This window comes from Euprymna scolopes, chromosome 3 (assembly GCF_053919585.1).
Source record: "Euprymna scolopes isolate OS-2025 chromosome 3, ASM5391958v1, whole genome shotgun sequence".
Lineage (NCBI taxonomy): Eukaryota > Metazoa > Mollusca > Cephalopoda > Sepiida > Sepiolidae > Euprymna > Euprymna scolopes.
The window spans coordinates 89,351,036-89,373,253 of record NC_136484.1 but is presented as its reverse complement, the minus strand read 5'-3'; the positions used below and the strand labels follow the sequence as shown (position 1 = coordinate 89,373,253).

The 22,218-nt window shown below is 32.3% G+C and overlaps 1 pseudogene; it reads left to right on the top strand.

The window, feature by feature from the left end:
* Window positions 1-320: 320 nt before the first annotated feature.
* LOC145265413 (U2 spliceosomal RNA) lies at window positions 321-475 on the top strand (annotated as a pseudogene).
* Window positions 476-22,218: the final 21,743 nt, after the last annotated feature.

Here is a 22,218-nt window from a genome sequence, read left to right as displayed (position 1 = left end):
TCAAATATACATCTAACGTTAATGTCGTCATTGTAAACAACTCGCGGATACTTTTAAATAAATAATAGAAAATAGTCATTAAAATATTGTAACTAATTTTTTAAGGTTTAACAAATTCGACCGAGATACCCGATCACTTTCAATCGTGTGTTCAAATCATTAAACTAAAAGAAAAATGCGGCGTTTATTAGTTAATAAAACTAATTAGCTTTCACCAAGATGTTGTCTAAGGGAAACCATTTGCGATAAAAGTCCATTTGCAAAATCATTTTCAAATAAAAAATAATGAGAAAAATTGATGTGAATTACACTCATATAATATTACTACTTGGCCTTTTGGCCAAGATCAAAGTGTAGTATCTGTTATTCAGATGCTGTACTTCCATTTCTTGTTCTCTTTCGGTGTCTAACTCTGTCCCGTGGGGAGGCATTGTAAATAGGTACACTCATTTAAGTATAGCTATACCTATATCTAAGTAAAGCATCAGGTAATAAGGTAAAACAGGTATTCAAATATTTGAAGAAAAATATCGTTCAACTAGATTAATTTAGTTCAACGAAAAATAATTGCAGTTAATATTTATCAATGCATTATATCCGGAAGTTCACAGAGACATTAAAATATATCACACTAGTTTCCCAAATCCCTAAGGTAGTTGATAGATACCTACCGAGGGCTATAATTGATTGGAATAATGGAGCGAAAATGAACCTCTTAATAAAACTATCAATGGGATCAATGTCGCTCCATTATACAATCAATTAGAGCCTCCAGTGGGTATCACTCAACGCTTATTCAAATAACATACAATATACGTAAATTAATTTGAAATCATGACTAGTAGATAAACTTTACGAATCCTACAGGTTACCTGTCAGACCTAGAAAACGACGTTAATCGACACTTAACTTTTTGGTGTTCGAGTTTAATGCTTGCTAAAAGCAAGCGTTACATTATACATTAAACCATGGCCTCTTCCATACGTCTCGGGTCCCAGAGCGATGTATCTGCTTTTTTCATAAATCTCGCGCACTAATCAACGTCATAACAGGTAAGTATTTACAACGAGATATAAATAGAGCTATAGGGACTTATCATCAGCAATGTTCTTAGCGAATTTTAAATCCCATTTCATCAGTTAATTCAAGATTTAAAACGAGAAACGTAATTTAATCAATGAGGTTTGCAATTCAACCGTAAATGAGAGACTGTAGATTACGTTCTCGTTCTTCTGTAAAACGATCGAACATGCATGCCCTCTTGATTATTCCGTATCTTACAGATGTTCTCTTCTCAATGAAAGAGACGATGATCATTTCAATGTTAATTGTATTTCATTCATCTTTAATATTCGATCCCCCATTCCTTTACTTAGAGTTGTTTTCGAATATATCTTTCTCATATGGGCGTTTAAGTGCACCTATCTACAAGAACCCTAAATTATTACGCGTATCTTTACTAACGTCTAAGGTACAACTGACTGAAATTAAGCTTCAAATATAGTACTTTGTTATATATATATATATATATATATATATATATATATATATATATATATATATATATATATATATATATGATCATCAAATATCATTCACCTTATGTGGAAATATATTGCTGATAGGAACGAATTTCAAATATAATAATGTTTACAATTTTTAAATTGAAAGAAAAGTTAAAAATAAGATTTGCAATATGAGATCAAGTAATATATAAAAAAATTTATTAGCGCGGTAATGTTTTTTTTTAATTAATTGTTGGCTTTGCGTTTCTGTAAAAATGGCACTTCAACGAATCCAGTATTATTTAATTCGTTTAAATCTTAAAAATACATGTGGAATAAGTATTTGAGTGTTTAAACATTTTAAAATACATTCTGTGCTCTGATCTAATTTATTTTTTCATGCAATGAAAATTATCTGTATTAAAATGAATTTTTTTTTTTTACATTCTAATAGTTCATTTATTTTTTGGTCTTAACCAATAATTTCTCCTAGAGACCTCAGATTGAATCAAAAGAAAATTTCAATGATATGGAAGATTTCTTGAGAAATTTACCACTTACTGAAACTTAGAATGCTGTAACTTTTAACACGTTGTTTTCTGTAACACACACACGCACGCACACACACACACACACACACACACACACGCACACACACACACACACCCACACACACACACACACACACACACACACACACACACACACACACACACACATATATATATCGACTAATTCGTTAATATCTGGCAAACCATATCTACACTTAACTTCAAAAACATAATACTGATAAGCAATATTGAAGTGATTGATTAAATAAACGAAATGCACATTTTCACTTTAAGCGAAAAACACCACCACCACCACCACCACCAACAACAACAACAACAACAACAACAACAACAACAATAATAATAATAATAATAATAATAATAATAATAATAGTGATCATGATTATGATAATGATGATGCACCACTTTAAAAAATACACTCACCTTATAAGCAATGTTTTTATTGTGTATGAGCCCTTGAAACTATCGCTTCCTTTTGGGATTGTAAATTGAGAATCTGTAGAATTGGAAAAGTGTGTTAACTCGTGCAGACTTTGATTTCTTTGTCATTGCCATCAAGGAAGAACAGATATTCCTTATAAAAAGTAAAGCCTTTTTAGCAGTAAACAGTAAATAACATTTTCCAAAAAGAAAAGCCGCAAAAGACTTGAAATATTTGTTCGGGAATTTCTTTCGTAATCATTTATAGTTTATTTATTTATAGTTTCGTTGAATTATGTGAGAAAAACACGCGGAATATCACAGATCTGAAATATGTTTTCCTTGCAGTTGTATATATATAGAAAGAATACACATATTTTAGAAAACTTCAAAAAATATCATAACGAAGAATATGAAACTATGATAAGATTTAACCAATTCGTACAGCAACACCGGAAGAGATTTCTTTCTGATAACCAAAGACTCAAAGTATTGTCAACATTCCGATCAAATATTTGATTTTCTATTTCTGATTGATTTATAAAATTCCAGGAAATTCAGCATTATTTTAAGGATGACCGATTTTACCTACTCTGCTTTGATTGTTACATCATCAAACTCATCTCGAAGGCTAAACAACATCGCCGCTTGTGTCTACTTTCAGCCTACACTGTTCAATCAATGAATTATAACAGCAATTGTCTTCAACTCCAAATTGCCTATATTTAGCGAGCCACTTGGAACGTATCAATGTTTACTTAGTGGATCAGCAAACCGGTTGCAATGGCACATAATTAAATTTTACAGACACGATCGACACATCGCAGCTGAGCATGTCAGCTGCTGTCATTTCGCCCTTTTTTGTTGTATGGCATTTTGACAAAAGAGATAAGTAAAGACATTAACAAACATAGCCCACTTGATCTTCTGTTTCACGACTGTAAAATCTTTTCATAATTTGTAATGCTGGGTTATATAATTTGTTATTTTTATCGATTTCTAAGATTTGGTAAACAGTTATTTAAAAAAAAGAAAACCACATCCAATCCGGCAAATCAATGTTGGTAAAACGAGAAGCAAGATAAAATACGTAAATTGTAATTGTGTTATTTTATTTCGCTAGTCAGAAATAAAACATTGGAGGATTCAATGCATTATTGCACAAAATATGAGTTGATCAACGTTTATTTTCGCTAGGCCTTTTCTCCTATATTTTAATAACACAAAATACATGCTAAAATATATATTAGTTCTCATAGTTCTGAACTATGAGAACATAATATTTAACGTTCAAGATAATAGAAAGAGAAGGACAAGAAAGAAAAAAAATGAAAACAGAAAATATCGAAGAAAAAAAAAAGGATAGGGAAAAGTGAAGAAAAAACGGAGAAAAGAAAATAAATAAGACGATCGTTCCAAAAGTTAAGTCTGCTATATATTTTTTTATTTTTACTAAAATACTCAAACGCTGAAGAAGTGCGAAAACGGGAGAGGTATCATTAAAACAAGCGACTTTTTTGTACTCCAGAAGTTATTTTTGTACACAGTCACAACCATTCTCAATGCATTTTTGCCCTTACTCCTGCAACGATGTCTAGTGGGCGGCGTTACCAATTTAACTGCTCTGAATCCCGATTGGTTACTTGGTACTTAGTGGTCATTCTTTTTATGTAAAACAAAATGATTGTTCGGTGAAAGATTTCACAACTCTAATCATTCACAAGTCTTTAACTTAAAATCCTAATGGTCGTTGTCTGAACGGTACTATTGGTAAGGCTTGGGCGATTTTCAAGTCTGGCGACCTTAACCAAGACCGTCTTAAAAGACAAGATGGCCGGTGGGCAAAAATAATTTAATCTGCTGACGTCATCACGGATAGTCCATACCGGTGACACCGGTAGTCACCGGTAGGCATTCGTAACGTCTTGAAGTCAGTGTAATATTTCTTTTTTTATTAAAATGCCTTTACGGTGCATCGTTCCAACTTGCTGAGGAAATTATCGTAAAGGACCAAAAAGTGACAGTATTTTCATTTCCGAAAGATAAAGAATTATAATGCAGTAAAAAAAAAAAAAGATTTTACACCATCTCCATTCAGCAAAGTAAGTTTTAACGTGCTCCCCCCTGTATTTAACACGACGTAACTATAATTTAATTCAATATTATCATCCTAAATGTTCTACCATTCAAAAGAAGAAGCTTCAAATAAATTGCTAATATTAAAAAAAAATTTTTTACAGCATACAAAACTAATGAAAATGCGAGACAACATCGACTCTTTAAAACACGATTTTTTAAAGCTGTTGACACACGTTTTAAAAATCTAACAATTTATTTTTCTGAAATCTTTCAATATTTAAAAATAAATTATGCCGCTGATAAAATTTTTAAACTTTTTTTAAAGCTAGAAAGATAAAATTAAAAAATACTTATTTTTATATATATATATATATATATATATATATATATATATATATATATATATATATATATGAAACTAAACTAAAAAAAAAAAAAAAAACGCGCGTTCACTCGTGGTCTTAAACAGTCTTGGCCTTCGGGACCAGATCAAAGTGTAGTATCTGTTCTCCAGATGCTGCATTCTATTTCTTGTTCTCTTTTGGTGGAGGAGAAATCCTTCACGACTGAGACAATTTTTATTTTTGTACCTTTTCTCCACGTTAAAAAACGACCCTGGTGTCTAACTCTGTCCCGTGGGGAGGCATAGTAAATAAGTACAATTCATTTCATTAACGTAATTGGGTTTGTATTACTGTACACATAGATTCGAAAAAGTTGTCAAAAACAAATATATAACAAATAAATGTTATCAAAGGCAAGATAAGTTACTTTTCTACCAAATATTTTTCGTGTTTTTATTCAATGTAACATGTTTATTCAGCTCGAAAAACATAGTGTTTACCGATGTATTCGAAAATTCAAGATGGCGTCTGATTCTCTCTTTAACACGGTAAGTTTGGGATAAGGTGTTATAAATAAAAAACTATACAACATACTATTAAAAACCCGCCGAATATATGTCAACCTATGTCACGGTAACATATATTGAGCGAGTTTTTAACAGTATTTTATCCGGTTTTGTATTTATAACACCTTTTCCCAAACTTACCGTGTTAAAGAGAGAATCAGACGCCATCTGGAATTTTCGAATACATCGGTAAATACTATGTTTTTCGAGCTGAATAAACATGTTACATTGAATAAAAACACGAAAAATATATCCAGTTTGGCAGAAAAGTAACTTGTCTTGCCTTTGATAACATTTATTTGTTATATATTTGTTTTTTGACAACTTTTTCGAATCTATGTGTACAGTAATACAAACCCACGTATTTTAACAAACTGAAAATATGGATAAAAAAAATGATTTTGCATGTTATTTTTGTTATGTGGTGAAATAATCTTAAATAAGAAACATGATTTTTTCTTTAGGTTAATTTTTTTACTGTGTAATATTTCATGAATTTATTAAAAATATTGTTTTTGATTTTGAAAAAAATATTGTGGTTCATTTTGATTAAAAAATATTCATTTTGATTAAAAAATATTCATTTTGATTTAAAAAAAAAGTTTAATTTTAATATTTGTTTATTGTCTTAACTCATATCAAATGTTTTGCTTGTGTTCTGCTTCAAATATTCATAATCTTACATGCATAATTTTCATTTAATTATATTAAATAAACTTCAAGTTTATTTCAAATCAAATCGTGTTCCTTCACTTTTTTAAAATGTAATTTATAAGTAATTAAAGAACGCATTCTAATCTTTAAAATCTATAATACAACGAAATATTCAATTGCATATAATACTTAAACAAATAACTTGTGTTTTTTTTTATTTTTTTATTATTAATATTAGATGAGTTTCAGTATAAATCGTGTTCTTTCTTTATTTCTTTATTTTAATCCAATTTTGAAGTTTTGTAACGCTGTCTGTAAAAATTACTGTTCATTATTGACAGTCTAAGAGTTCCACATATCTTGCTTGTTGGGACCTCGGCGATGACGTCATTTTTTCAGCTGGCCGGCCATCTTTATAACGAAGGCCACGCCTTAACCCTAAGTCGAGGGTCAATCGCTCAACGGCGTAAATTCGGTGGACGAGCAGAATAATCTCTGAAGCTCATTATGCTTCACCTTATATTGAGAAGTAGATGGCCATGACTCCGCCCCTCTCCCAATACAATTTTATTCATAATTCTCATCACCAATTCAAGTTTTCAATAATATTTACAATTCCCAATTATCTCTACATTTTTTTTTGTTTTTAAAATTTTTTTTTACACGGTGGTCTCCACTTATCAAGGCTCGGAAGCCACTCAGGGATAAGGGTTATTGCAAGTACAGTACGTTAGTGTGAAGATTTGATGAAGTGTGTACTTAAGGGGGCTGTTCATTAGGAATTTGTTAACGTTAGACTTGAAGACATCCAAGTTGTAGTTAGGTGGAAAGCAGGCAGACGGAACAGAGTTCCACAGGCGTGCAGTTCTAAGAAAGAAGCTTTGTTCATGGAATCCACGTTTTTATTCAGGCACAGATAAAGAGTGGGGAAAATTTTTCACAGTGGATTCAGCTAGACGGGTGTTTTTCGTCAAAGATTGCCGAAGGGGGACCAGAGATTGGAGTTCAGACGAGCACCTGCGTGCTATCCTGACAGGAGAAGTTTCCTCCTGCTCTTGGGACTGATCTTCATAAATTATAAATTTTCTAAATTTGCATTAATTACAATTCCTATTTGTATAACCGTTATCAAATTCTAACCACGGGAAGTGCATTTTGGCAGTTAATCAATCATCAATCCACGTCTTATCGCTTTGCCACAGCGATGCGCGGTCCTTCTGTTTATTCGCCTCCGATTTCGTTATTTTGGATAAGCAACATTATCAGTTTGGCACATATCAAAGGCTCGTTTATTCTTTATACAAATCAGTGGTTAACCTCGATGGCCGGTGTTGAATTCGGTTTGCTATTCCAATTTGTAACGTCGTTGTAATATAAACTCTTTAGTTTACTCATTTCGATTATCGTAAGTTATGTTAGTTTTGGTGACCTAGGCAAAGCAGTTGGTCCACCTACCACTCATGACCAACCATCAGGGAGATTCTGCTGATACAACAACACTCCCTGATGTCATTGCTCCTTATCAGAACATCAACCTTTACCCTTTCCCAACATCTCGACAAAAGTGAAATCAACAAGACTCTCTTCTCATTATTTAGCCCACCATTTTCGTGATTAATTAGAAAGTGAGTTTCCTTTACACAGATCGGTATTATCCCAGCATTAACATTTCCTATTTTCCAATTTATCGAGACAGTGAAATAACAAAGACTATATCTCTCTTACCACATCTCACCATTCTTGTGATTAATTAGAAAGCTCTCTTAACTCTTTCGATTTAACAAAACTGTCACATTTTCAGCCTCTGTCGTAAAAGTCCGGAGCATCCTTTGTTACTCACATCTCCGTCGCTACTTTGAAATCGACGAACCTATCTCTTAACTGAGCTGGCATCAACGGCATCAGCTATGTAAACGTTCACAGGCGCCGGTGAATGTTGATAGGTTCAATTTTTTCTGCATGAAGGAATTCAATGGCGCATCTCTGATTCTGACGCACGTCCATGGCAGATGTAGCTTTCTTAGAGTCTCACACGGTCAATATCTGCAACAGAGAGATACAACTTTCAGGTTATGAATGCATAAGTTATCATAATAATGCAATTCGCAATTTCTTCTAATCCATTCAGATGGAATAAAAAAAATAGGAGGCATTACTTTTAGAACGATCCTCGTATAAGAAGGGAAAATGTTAAAAAAAAATTATCAGCTCATCTTCATCATTTCATGCCATAGTAGAATCACCAAAGTGAACTTTATTATAACATCAATTATTATGCTTCTGCTGTATACGTTTCACCTCATTCATTTGCTGGAAGAATTTCAGTGAATAATATACCAACGGCCCATAATATTTTATTCAATTACATTTTTCTTCTAAATATTTTATTGAAATATTGATTGGAAAATCCCCCCCCTTTAAGTGATTGACTGGTCATATTAATGGGCCTTTTCTCTTCTTTTTTTTAATAATAAGATTGCTTTTTCCTCCCAGAATACGATTCATTTCTTTATATTAGATTTATTTTAAATATGAAAGAAAAAAGAAGTAAAGCGCCATGCAACTTGATTAGATCATGCTAGAAGTTTTGCCAATCTTTTGATTCTCTTAACATTAAGTGGGGATATCTAAACAAAAACTAAATAATATATATACGATCAAGTAATGCCGACCAGGTTGCCCATCAATTTTAAAAGTTTAGAGTACCCTGTCCCCAGGGAGACTAGCTTGAGACTTTCCACTTTCTAACCTTCTTTCGGTGAGAAGAAAATAAATTCCAATATTATTAGACGTTTTTGACCCAGAATAATGACATACTTTTTAACATACTTTTGTTGGTACACCTTAATGCTATACCACTGTGTTTGTTTTCCTATTACCAGCCTGCAATGCCGTCAAATATAAAGAAATCATACGCTCCAACCGAGAAACACGCGTGCATGCGCGCATAAACATAATTTATATAAATTATGTCATTATTTATATTTTTATTTACGATACTCAAAATTGAATGAGTTAGGTGAAAATATATACTAGTAGAAGGCCCAGCATCGCAACTTGAAAGTTTTTATGAAAATCGCCCATAACAAGGCATGAAGCGACTTGAAATGCTTTTATGGAAATCGGCCCAGACAAGGCATGAAGCCACTTGAAATGCTTTTATGAAAATCGCTCCAAACGAGGCATAAAGCAACTTGAAAAGTTTTTAAAGAAATCGCACAGAAAGAGCATGAAACCAGTAGACACTTTTTATGAAAGATGCTCAAAACTAGGCATAGAAGACACTTGAAATGTTTTCTAGAAATCGACCTAGACAAGCCATGAAGCCAGTGAGATAGGTGGAAATATATACTAGCAGAAGGCCCGACGTCGCCCAGGATTGAATGGGATAGGTAGAAATATATACTAGCAGAAGGTCCGACGTCGCCCGGGATTGAATGAGATAGGTGGAAATATATACTAGCAGAAGGTCAGGCGTCTCCCGGGATTGAATGGGATATATGAAAATATATACTAGCAGAAGGCCCGATGTCGCCCGGGATTGATTGGATTAGCTGGAAATATATACTAGCAGAAGGCCCGACGTCGCCCAGGATTGAATGGGATAGGTAGAAATATATACTAGCAGAAGGTCCGACGTCGCCCGGGATTGAATGAGATAGGTGGAAATATATACTAGCAGAAGGTCCGGCGTCTCCCGGGATTGAATGGGATATATGAAAATATATACTAGCAGAAGGCCCGATGTCGCCCGGGATTGATTGGATTAGCTGGAAATATATACTAGCAGAAGGCCCAACGTCGCCCGGGATTGAATGAGATAGGTGGAAATATATACTAGCAAAATGTATGGCGTCACCTGGGCTTGAATGAGATAGATGGAAATATATACTAGCAGAAGGCCTGGCGACGCCCGGGATTGAATGAGTTAGGTGGAAATATATACCAGCAGAAGGTCTGGCGTCGCCCAGGATTGAATGAGATAGGTTGAGATATATACTAGCAGAAGGCTCTGTGTCGCCCAGGATTGAATTGGATAGGTGAAAATATATACTAGCAGAAGGCCCGACGTTGCCCGTGATTGAATGAGAAACGATGTCTTAATGTTTCATGTATTTCCATTCTTATATGCATGCCTGTTTACCATTCATATTCTTCTGTTTTATACCCATTGATCAAAATACTAACAGAAGGACCGACGTCGCCTGGAATTGAATGAGATAGGTGGAAATATATACAAGTAGAAGGCCCAACGTCGCCCAGTGTTGCATGGGATAGGTGGAAATATATACTAGCAGCAGACCCGACATCGCTCGGGATTGAATGGGATAGGTGGAAATATATACTAGCAAAAGGTATGGCGTCGCCTGGGCTTGAATGAGATAGATGGAAATATATACTAGCAGAAGGCCTGGCGACGCCCGGGATTGAATGAGTTAGGTGGAAATATATACAAGCAGAAGGCCTGGCGTCGCCCGGGATTGAATGAGATAGGTTGAGATAAATACTATCACAATAAATATATACCATACCAATCACTCAAGGTAAGAATAATAGTCCGATCAAAACAAGTAATATAATAAAGTTTTATTTAACTTTAAATTCTCATTCTTTATTTATTACACGCGCGCGCGCACACACACACACACACACACACACACACACACACACACACACACACACACACACACAAACAAACAAACAAACACAAAGCAGGCCGTCTGGCGTTGCCCAGCGTTACCTGGCGTTGCCAGGCGTCGCCTGCCCCTAAAATACGCTTAAATATATTTTAATTTATGCACATTTCATATTTATTATAATAGAGCCAATACTCCATTGATAATTATATTATACCCAATATATAGTAGTGATCTGAAAAGTTTTTTAAAAATTATAATTTACGTGCCATCAGCTCGAAATGAAACCAGCATCTGAACTACTAATAGATGGATAGCAAAACTAAAAATTAACCGACATTAACGTATATATGTATATTTGCGCATGCGTAGAAACCACTTTAAGTCGACTTCCTCCATGCCAAGTTCAATTTTTAAAACATGTTGACTCCTTAACTATTTTTACTGGCTGCATACCAAACCAAATTTGTCTCACAGGTCCAAGTTCCCTATATATCAAATTTCAAATCTATAGACCAAAAATTGACAGAGTTGTTTGGTAAAGACCGTTCTGCTTACAGGCAGAAATATCAGGTCCCTTATCTATCTATCTATCTATCTATCTATCTATCTATCTATCTATTATTATTATTATTATTATTATTATTATTATTATTATTATTATTATATAGAAGGAGCATTGTCTGTGTGTCTGTGTATCCGTGACTGTGAGTTCCTTCCCTATGGACTCGAAAATAGCTGGATCGATTTTTATTAAATTTCATACATGTACCTGTCAGTGTTCTTAGATAGGTTTTTTGTCGGAATGTCTTCAATAAGTATCGATAATCGAAATAATCCGATGAATAAAGGAAAGGCGATTTTGACAAAAGTTAACACCTTACACAGCCTAACATCCTAAGTGCATTTAAGAAGTTTCATTACCACACAACCGAAAAACTCTTGAAATGTCTTATGGGAATCGCTCTTAACAAGGCATGAAGTCGCTAGGAAGATTTTTTTCAAAAACATATAAACATCAAAACATATAAAATCAACAGTATGCTATTTGATATGACAAGAACGCGTTCGAAATGAATTTTCTGTTTAAAGCACAATTTCATAATGATACTCGACATTTTTTTATTTCAAGCTTAAATTCAAACCATTGTCATTGCACAACCAGTAATGTCAGGCATATAAAATCAACAGTTTGTTCTTTGATATGACAAGGGCGCCTGCGGAATTAATGTTTCTGTTTAAAGCACAATTGAAGTATGACACTTAACTTTTGGATTTTAAACTTTAATGCAAGTTATATATAAAAGATATTTTTATAAAATCAACAGTAGTTTCTCTACAGTGCAATGTAGACTACAATATATTGTGAACTTAGTTACTGCGAGAGGCATGTGAAGCTTCCCTCAAGTTCATCGCAGTGGTTCCCCAATTAGAGCAGGCAATCAATCGATTTGGTTGAAAAATGGGGCTATTTCATCGATTTTGATGACAATAAAACTATAGGAGTGTGAAATCATCATCATCGTTGATCATCATTTAATCCGACCAACGTCGGGTCACTCTCCCAATATTATACTGAAATGAGAGAGAGAGAGGGAGAGAGAGAGAGAGAGAGAGAGAGAGAGAGAGAGAGAGAGAGAGAGAGAGAGAGAGTTTACTCTAAAAACACTCTGTGATGTTTAGGCCACTTTTAAAATGTACGATTTCCATTATACCACAGGTTCAAATATAGAAAACATGAAGAATTTCTAGGAATTCGTGGACACCAGAAATAAACGAAAACGAACAAAAGACTAAATAAACTTAAAAATAATTCTAATTCCTAAGTCCAGGAAATGAATAAATAAAACTTTAAAATAAAAATATTCGATTTTGAAATTTTACCTCAGCGCGGCAATAATCCAAAGAAAATTATTATCTTTTTCTCTTTCCCTATATTTTTCTTTCTCTTTATCACACTGACATGAACGTTCAAAAATAATATTTACTGAAGGTCACGGCTTTGTTGACGTTATCTCAATTCAAAGACATAAGCTCACACAGAAAAAGGCAGATGTGTCAGTCTTCATGTGTGGTATCAGTGGTGACTGAAACACGAAATGACTCATAGGAACACTAACAATCAAATAACTATAATAATAATAATAATAATAATAATAATAATAATAATAATAATAATAATAATAATAATAATAATAATAATATAATAAATGACCTTTTTTCTTTTTCCGCTTATTTTAGATTTGTTTTCCTCTTCACCCCAAAAAGAAAATTTTCACAGAAACGCGTGAACGTAAAATATTTTCCAACCAATGAAGACCGTTACAAACTCCAAAAGTCTATGTGAAAATGGTAAGCCAGTACGAACTTTAGAATTTTTCTTTGGTCAAAATTATCTAGCCGGTACACCTTGGACAGGACCTCAAGAACGTACTCTCTGTAAGGGGCTAGGGATGGCAAGAAAAATAACCCAAGGACTCACATACCAGCCTTCATCAACTCCCGCTTATCTACACACACTAACAAGAACAAGGTAAACCAATATACACATATACAATGCCAAGCACACAAATACACACATAAGTATATTACTTACATATGAATATTCACATAATAAACATGCCGACTATTCACATAATAAACATGCCGAATATTCACATAATAAACATGTCGACTAACCGAACTTTCATTACCAAAACACGCGTTTGCATTATGAACATTTTCATGATTAAAAGTAGCTTTTATACTTTTATCTCTTGTATAAAAGTGTCTCGTTCGAAAAGTGCGTTTTTCTTCATTTTTCATTTACAAAACTCTATTTATGTTTTACATAGCACTTGCTACTTGGTGACCCTTCTATTGTCTTAATGTTTCATGTATTTTCATTCTTATATGCATGTCTGTTTACCATTCATATTCTTCTGTTTTATACCCAATTTATATTAAATATTAGTGTGGTTCTTGTTCATACCCATTGATCAAAATGGCCCTAATAAGACCAGGGAGCACGCCACCTATCTTCGCAATGTCGTTGTCTCCCCAAAACGGCAGCTTTATAATGCCAGTGCTTTGACAATTTCGCAATAGCATTTCATGCTGCTTTACTGTTTGCGAATTTCAAATATATCGGATGACTTCATTGCATGTCTACTAAATCTCTGCAAAGCTAAAAAAAATTAGCGATTCATCAATTGCTCTCGGCAGTACGTCACAACATCACTTTTCTCTTTTTTTATTTTTTATTTTCCTCATCCAACACGAAAACTTATGTTTTTATAATTGAGAAATAAAAAGAAATTAACAAAAATATTCCTTTTAGAAATTGCGTTGACGTTTTTTTTTTTTTTTTTTTTTTTTGTTTTTTTAGTTTTATTCATTTATCCGGTTCTTTTTCTAACAATAAAAAAAGCCATAAAGAGGGTAGAGATACAAAACAATATCATAAAAATCAATAAATGCTTTGTGCAGATATAAATATATAAAAAGCAATCTACGATAAAATATAAATCAATATAAAATTGTGACTTACTGTTTAGTTTCTTTGTCTCAGGCGTTCAAAAGTAAATATAATTATAATGTATTTTATCGACTAAATCACCTCGCATAAACTAAACTAAAATGATATTTGCTCTTGGATGCCAAACTAACCTAAGACTAATCAACAAAAAAGTCACAAATTGCTGTATTTTATTGTTCTAATTTTTACGTAAGCTGATTGCACACATGGCCGCTAGTAACTGACGAGTGACTGCCGGGAAAAGACAGTGACAGTTGTAAATGCAGCTAGTGTCCGCCAGTAAATACAAGGAATCGCCTCCAGAAAGCAGTAACCGCCAATGACTATAAATGCCACCACTAGATGACAGTGTCCAACAATTGAAGGTGGGCGATTTTATTTCACAGCAATCCAATGGTAGCATGCATTGATCATGATTGACAACGACCGACAATAAACAATAGTCGCAGAGAAATCTAGTGTCTGCTAGGAAATGCAAATAATCACTTCAAAATGTCTCAAAACGCCACTAAATGCTACTAAACACCAGTGACCACCGGTGCTCATTATTGAAGACCAACATTTTCATTTCAGAGCAGTTCAAAAGAGGCTGATACTGGTTATGGCCAACAACGAACGCCGGGAAACAACAGTGACATTTGTAAATGCAGCCAGTGTTCACTAGTAACTGCCCGCCACAAGCATCCGGTAATAGCCAGTAACTAACAGTTGCAAAGGTAGCCAATACAACCACTAAATGCCAGTACCGCCAGTACTCGCAAGTAATCGCCCCAAACCAACACAAATCACCAGTAACCACCAGTGCTGACAATGAAAGACAGTGACTTCTGCTAGATGCTCTGTCAGACAATGCTAGAGAGTGGAAACCGAATGATTTAATTTTGAACAACAAAGTCGCCATGCCTGTTATTTTCCAGGGTCGACAGTGCTCCCTGCCAAAACTGTAGTTTAATTCTTTTTCGGGGTCGGGAGCTTTACCAAATGTGTTCTGGCTTTGTGTTATTGTCTCACTGGACGATGCCGATACGCAGGTGCTGACAATATATATATATATATATATATATATATATATATATATATATATATATATATATATTTAAATATGGTGGTAGTCACCAACAATGTGTATTTTTTAACATTATTTTATTATTCCGTGTCTTGGTTTTTCATTGAGAATTATGTTTAGATCATTGTAATAATGTTTTTAAATCATTGAAATCGGTTTTTACGCGTTTCAGACGTTCTGTGAAGCGTCCTCTTCAGAAACTATTTTCAAAATGTGTTACACATTAGTAACGACCTTGGATCACAGTCACCTTCCTAGGGAAGCAAATAACCTCATAATACTATAAAACAGTACACAGATTTTCAAACCAATAAAAGAAAACACACACACACATCCTACCCTAAAAGAAAAGAAAAAAACATAAACAGAAAGAGAGAGTGAGAGAGAGAAAAACAACATAGGAGTGACCACAGCCGACTCGCCACAGCCCAATAAAAGAGTAATAAAAATTGAACATTCCAATGATTAGTAGACACTTACACGTTTCCGCCCCTTGGAAACACTTCAAATGAACTACGAAAATACTATTTTTACTACATCTCCAACACATTTTGAAAATAATTTCTGAAGAGGACGCTTCACAGAACGTCTGAAACGCGTAAAAACGATTTCAATGATTTAAAAACATAATTCTCAATGAAAAACCAAGACACGGAATAATAAAATAATGTTAAAAAATACACATTGTTGGTGACTACCCCCTTATTTAAATATACATCTTTCTTTCGTTCGAATTTCTTAACCCATTTCATATATATATATATATATATATATATATATATATATATATATTTATATATATGTATATATATATAAATATGTGTGTATATATATACATATTTATATATATATACATATATATATATATATATATAAATATGATATATATATATATATCATAATTTAGGAATTTAAAATTTGTGATTTGAGAAAGTTAAATTTCAAATATAGCAATTTTATTGTATGCAGGACAAAGAATACAGTATAGTAAAATGTATTTCCTTAACCCATGAGTTTTCGATGTTTATACATCTCCTCGGAGGAAAAATATTAGCAAATATTATAAAAGGTTTGCACCTAATTTGCTAAAGGTAATGAACATAGAAAATTAAATTAAATGTTTTTAAAGTTTTTAAATCATTTTAGCTACATAGAATAAGGGAAATTGGATATTTATGCAGCAAAAATAAAAGGATATTGAACTTCAAATCGAAATTGAAAATGCTAAATCCTGTAATCGAAGTTCTTAGTATTCGGCAGGTAAAAAGATCCAACGCATATTGAAATAAATCCAAGGAAGCTGTATACATATCTCTGCAGTTTTTCTTTAATTTGATTGGATGTCCGGAAAATCTTTGATTATATCGATCTGGTAAATTTTTTCATGTCTCAGTTTCAAAATTCAGCCCAAGTTTTCAATCAATTTGTGAATAAAAACCAAAAGATATCCGGTCACAGGCAAATAAAATAAAATAAAATTAAATTGAAATTAAAATTAAAATTAAATGAAAATGAAAATAATTAAATAAAGGAATTGCTTATCAGACCAAAGCAAAAATAGTCTTTAAAAATCAGCTGCAGTTTATGTTATCACGAATATATTTGTAAGTCAGCACAAGTGAAAATGTTATAAAGTTATATCATTAAATCGTAAGTTTTAAATTCTATCTTCTAAAAATAAGGAGGTGGTAGGAAGATTTAACTTTAAGAGAGGGGGAGAAAGTAAAAAAAAAAGAAAATAAATAAAATAAAGGGAGCGTCTGATTGCTTAATCTTGAATATGAAATGTCCAGACAGGATATATATATATATATATATATATATATATATATATATATATATATATATATATATATATATATATATAAGAGCATATAGTTAATAAAACATGTTAAAAACACTTTGAAAAAGAGTTACAAACATATTTAATCTGAAAAGGAATCCTAGGAGTTTGGATTTTACCGTCATTGGATACTTTACCTTTCACCAGACTATCCATTCACGTGAAATCACCTTTTTCTTGACCATATTCCCTCTGTTTCACTTTTTGTTATCAAGTAACATCTTTGACTTACTTTCAGTTTCATCAAATACTTTTGTATACAAAATCCGATCCGCATTTTGCTAATTCCTATCCTCTGATGAGTAGGAAAGTATTTCTTCGAAACTCCGCGGATTAAGGACTATCCACTTATTAAGTGTTTCCTTTTCAGATTAAATATGTTTTTAACTCTTTTCAAAGTGTTTTTTTCACATGTTTTATTTGCTCTTATTATAAGCTCCTATTTGGTTTTATTGAGCTTTTACATCTGGTTGAGATTACTTTATAAATATTAATTCTTTAATATTTATAATATACTTTAGTTTTACCATCTTGGATCATTTTGGTAAATTTGATTGTAATTTTTATTATATATATATATATATATATATATATATATATATATATATATATATATATATATATATATATATATATATATATAATATTCATATATTTACACATACACACACATACAATATATATATATATATATATATATATATATATATATATATATATATATATATATATACGAGCAAACAGTTAATAAAATATGTTAAAAAACACTTTGGAAAAGAGTTAAAAACATATTTAATCTGAAAAGGAAACACTTGATAAAAGGAAACATTTTTAACTCTTTTTCAAAGTGGTTTTTAACATGTTTCATTAACTGTTAGCTCGTATTATAAGCTCTATCTCCTATTTGGCTTTATCGAGCTTTTACATCTGGCTGAGATAACTTTATAAATATTAATTCTTTAATATTTATATTATACTTTAATTTTACCATCTTGGATCATTTTGGTAAATTTAATTGTAATTTTTATTTTTATTTTATATATATATATATATATATATATATATATATATATATATATATATATATATATATATATATTCCTAGAGTGGATGAAACGCGGAATATTCAGTCTAGCTTAATCGCCATATATATTTTATAAATCACTAACTAGCTCTACCTACGTATTGAGCACTTTTGAAGTAAATACTTAAAGTTTACGCATAAATCTATACTTTCGTATATTAATTGTGTGAGTAAATTAAGTAGTTATATATATATATATATATATATATATATATTCTGAATTTAAAATTTTTAATGGATAGATAAATATTAATACTAATAATAGTTATATATTACTCCTATCCAGATAAAAATTCTCAATATTCGAGATAGAACATCATTTACAACATCTATTGTTCTCATACAAAGAATACAGAATAAAGATAATTATTTTATCATTCTTTTAAGATTTAGTTTATTTCTCCTCTAATATGTTATGTAGCATCTTCTCTTATCTTCTGAGGTTTCGTAATACCCATGTATAAGGAGCATATTTATCTTACACTCCTAATTGATGTAATCTCCCTGCTGAATCAACATATATTTTTATATGGTCGTCCTTTTATTCTTTCTCTTCAATATATATCTATAATATAAAGCTGAATGTGTGTGTGTGTGTGTGTGTGTGTGTGTGTGTGTGTGTGTGTGTGTCTAGTCACGAATAGGCTCCTATATCGTTGACTATTTTAAAAAACGGATTACATATAATGATAGAAGATGTATCGAGACACAGGAATTGGTATGTTTGATCCTGCAGAAGGTGGGTCATTAAAATTGTGGGGTCTGTGTTCGCGCCTGGTCCACAAAGTATGGAAATAAAAAATTAAAAAATTAAAGAAAAAAATATTTACAAGTGTTTTTGATATAGATGTACATAAGAATACTTTGATAAGTATGTTTTAACTTACATAGGGATGGTATAATAAAATTAGAATGGAAATAGGCACAAACTTTAATAAAGACTTTTCATATCTATCTGCGTAAGTATACTTTGATAATTATGTTTCAGTTTGAAGAAATATGGTATAATAAAATTATGAGGTGTTCGTTCGCGCCTGACTCCATAGAATGGAATGTCACAAAGTTTAACAAGGTTTTTAATATAGATCCACAGAATATTGTGATAAGTGTTTCAGTTTGAATAGGTATGATATAATAAATTATTGGGTTTATCTATTTTATTTTTACTTTCATCATATTTTGCTTTGGTTTTGATACCCCCGAATTCGAACCTATCTCTTTAGCTATTTTTTTCATAACCTATCATACTTTAATAAATCAAAGTCCATTTTCTGTAGGCTGTTTTTGAACCCAGTCAACGACGGGTACGTTTGCTAGTATATATATATATATATATATATATATATATATATATATATATATATATATATATATATATATATATATGAAAATATAAATGTATAGTTGGTCATAGTTGAAATTGATCTGCTGCTCAGGTTTCGATGCATGCATACATTAGTCAAACTGCATGCATGCACTAGTCAAAATGAAAAGTTCTGATATAGCTAACCTAACCCAAAACATAATTCTAAGGACCATTTTTCAGGGAAGAAAATCAGGCCAGAGGTTGCCGAGATTTTTGTAATGGAGACCAATTATAGGTTTTTTTTTTTTTTTTTTTTTTTGGATTTGAAACTGATGATATGGATGTTGCTCTGATTATCCACAATGCATATATTACGCTTTTAATTTGTAATTTTCTTAATAACCGAGCACTCTGCTGAGGTTCTCTTCCACAAATTGTATCTATATATATGGGGTCATATTGTTGGCATGTCTGTGAATGTTTCTGCTAAGAAGGTTACTGACTGGCTTATTGTTGGAATTGATACCTTCATTCCTCATCGTCAGTTTCAAACCAAACCTTACTCTCCTCCGTGGTTTACACCTGTTTGTGCTTTTGCCATTACTTATCATAATCATTACTTCAATCAGTATCCTCGGGATAGTTCTGAGATTTCTAGACAATCCAACGGAAGAGCTAGCAATGCTTGCAAAAGTGCACTTCCTGCTCTATTCCCAAAAGATTTGTGACACTATCTCATCTCAAATGTTGGTCCTCGTGATTTTGGGGAAAATCTATAAAAGTGTTATTAATAGTAGCAATTCTCCTTGTTAATGGTCACTAGGTCATTTCATCTTCTAAAGATTTTGCTTGCCTTTTTGCTGACAATTCTTCAATCGATGTTTCTGGTGCTGTTCTTCAGGATTTTCTTTTGAAAACTGATCAGACTCTTGATTCTGTAATCATAACTCTAAAGATTGTTGCTAGAATTCGTGCTGGTCTTAACCAATATAAGACTTCCCGCCCTAAATTTATTCCTGTTGTTGTTCTCAAACGTTGTGCGCCTGAACTTTCTTCTATCCTCTCGAAATTAATCTCTGTTTGTCTCAGTTCTGTTTCCCTTCCTGTTGGAAGGAATTATGTGTTGTCCCTATCTTTAAAAATGCTATCAAGTTGATTCAAGTAAATATCGATCTACTAGTCTTCTTGCTGTTATTAGCAAAGTTTTTAAGAGGTTTGTCAACAGCAGGCGTGCATTTTCTTGAAAGTCTAGCCCTCTTTGGTGATGTATGTATGGCTTTCGTGATTTTCGTTAAACAGCTGATCTATTAATTGTTGTAACTGATCGGATCTGTCAGTTTATGAATAATTCAGGTGAAGGTAGCGTCATTACGCTTGAAATTTCCAAGGAGTTTGACAGAGTGGGACATTCTGGTCTTCCACAAAAACTTCGAGGTTATGGTAAAGTTCTTGATATAGGTCTTTTCTTTCTGATCGAAACTTGCGAGTAACTCTTGATGGATTATCTTAATTTTTTTCCTATCAATGCTAGCGTTTTTCAGGACTCTATTCTATGTCCAGTGTTGTTTCTTCTCGATATAAATGACCTTCCAGAGAATATTATTCAGAAAATTAACATTTATGCTGATGACAACACCTTTTATTCTGATATTGCTTCTTGTCCATCTTTCTCGAATCAGTTGAAATATGCAGCTGATCTAGAAATTGATTCGGATTCTATTATGGATTGAGGTAAGAAATGGCTTGTTTCATTTAATCTTGTTAAGACTCAGTTATTGTCTTTAATTGCAGGTGTGTTCCTTTTCTTATTGAGATTCTCATGAATGGTTCTGCCCTGTATGAGAAATCGATTCTAAAACTTCTTGGTCTTTATTTCTCATCAAATCTTTCTTGAAGTTCACATATTAAATCCATCGCTCTTTCTGCTTCTCGTAAAGTCTGTTCACTCTATGACACTAAACAATTTCTCACATCCGAGGTTATTCTATATCTCTACAAATCTGCTATCAGACCATGTATAGAGTGCTGTTGTCATGTTTGGGCCGGTGAACTTCTGCCTCACTTGAAGGTTCTTGATAAATTGCAGAAAATTATTTGTAACTTGATTTACCCTATACTTTCTTCTTCACTAGAACTTCTCTCTCACAGACGTGATATTGCTAGTCTCAGTCATTTCTACAAATACTATCTGAATTTTCTGATCTATTCCCTGCTTCCTTTATTCCAACTCGTTTGACTCATTGGTCTAGAGGTCTCCATCAATTCGCTATTTTAATACCTCATTGTAATACACCTTTCTATTCCAGTAGTTTCTTTTCAAAGATTTCAAGGTTGTGGAACTTTCTTCCTGTTTACTGTTTTCGTTTTACCTGCAGCCTCGATCTTTTCAAGACTAAGATCAAAAGACATCTTTTGTCTTTGCAATAATCAATATACATATATGTATATATTCCTTGTTTTTGAAGTTTTGACTAATTAATAAATGATGTAAATAATTAGTTTTTATAATGTCATCTTGTCTTATGCACTATTAGTGATATAGTGAATCACCTTATCAATATATATATATATATATATATATATATATATATGTATATATATATATATATATATATATAATTATTA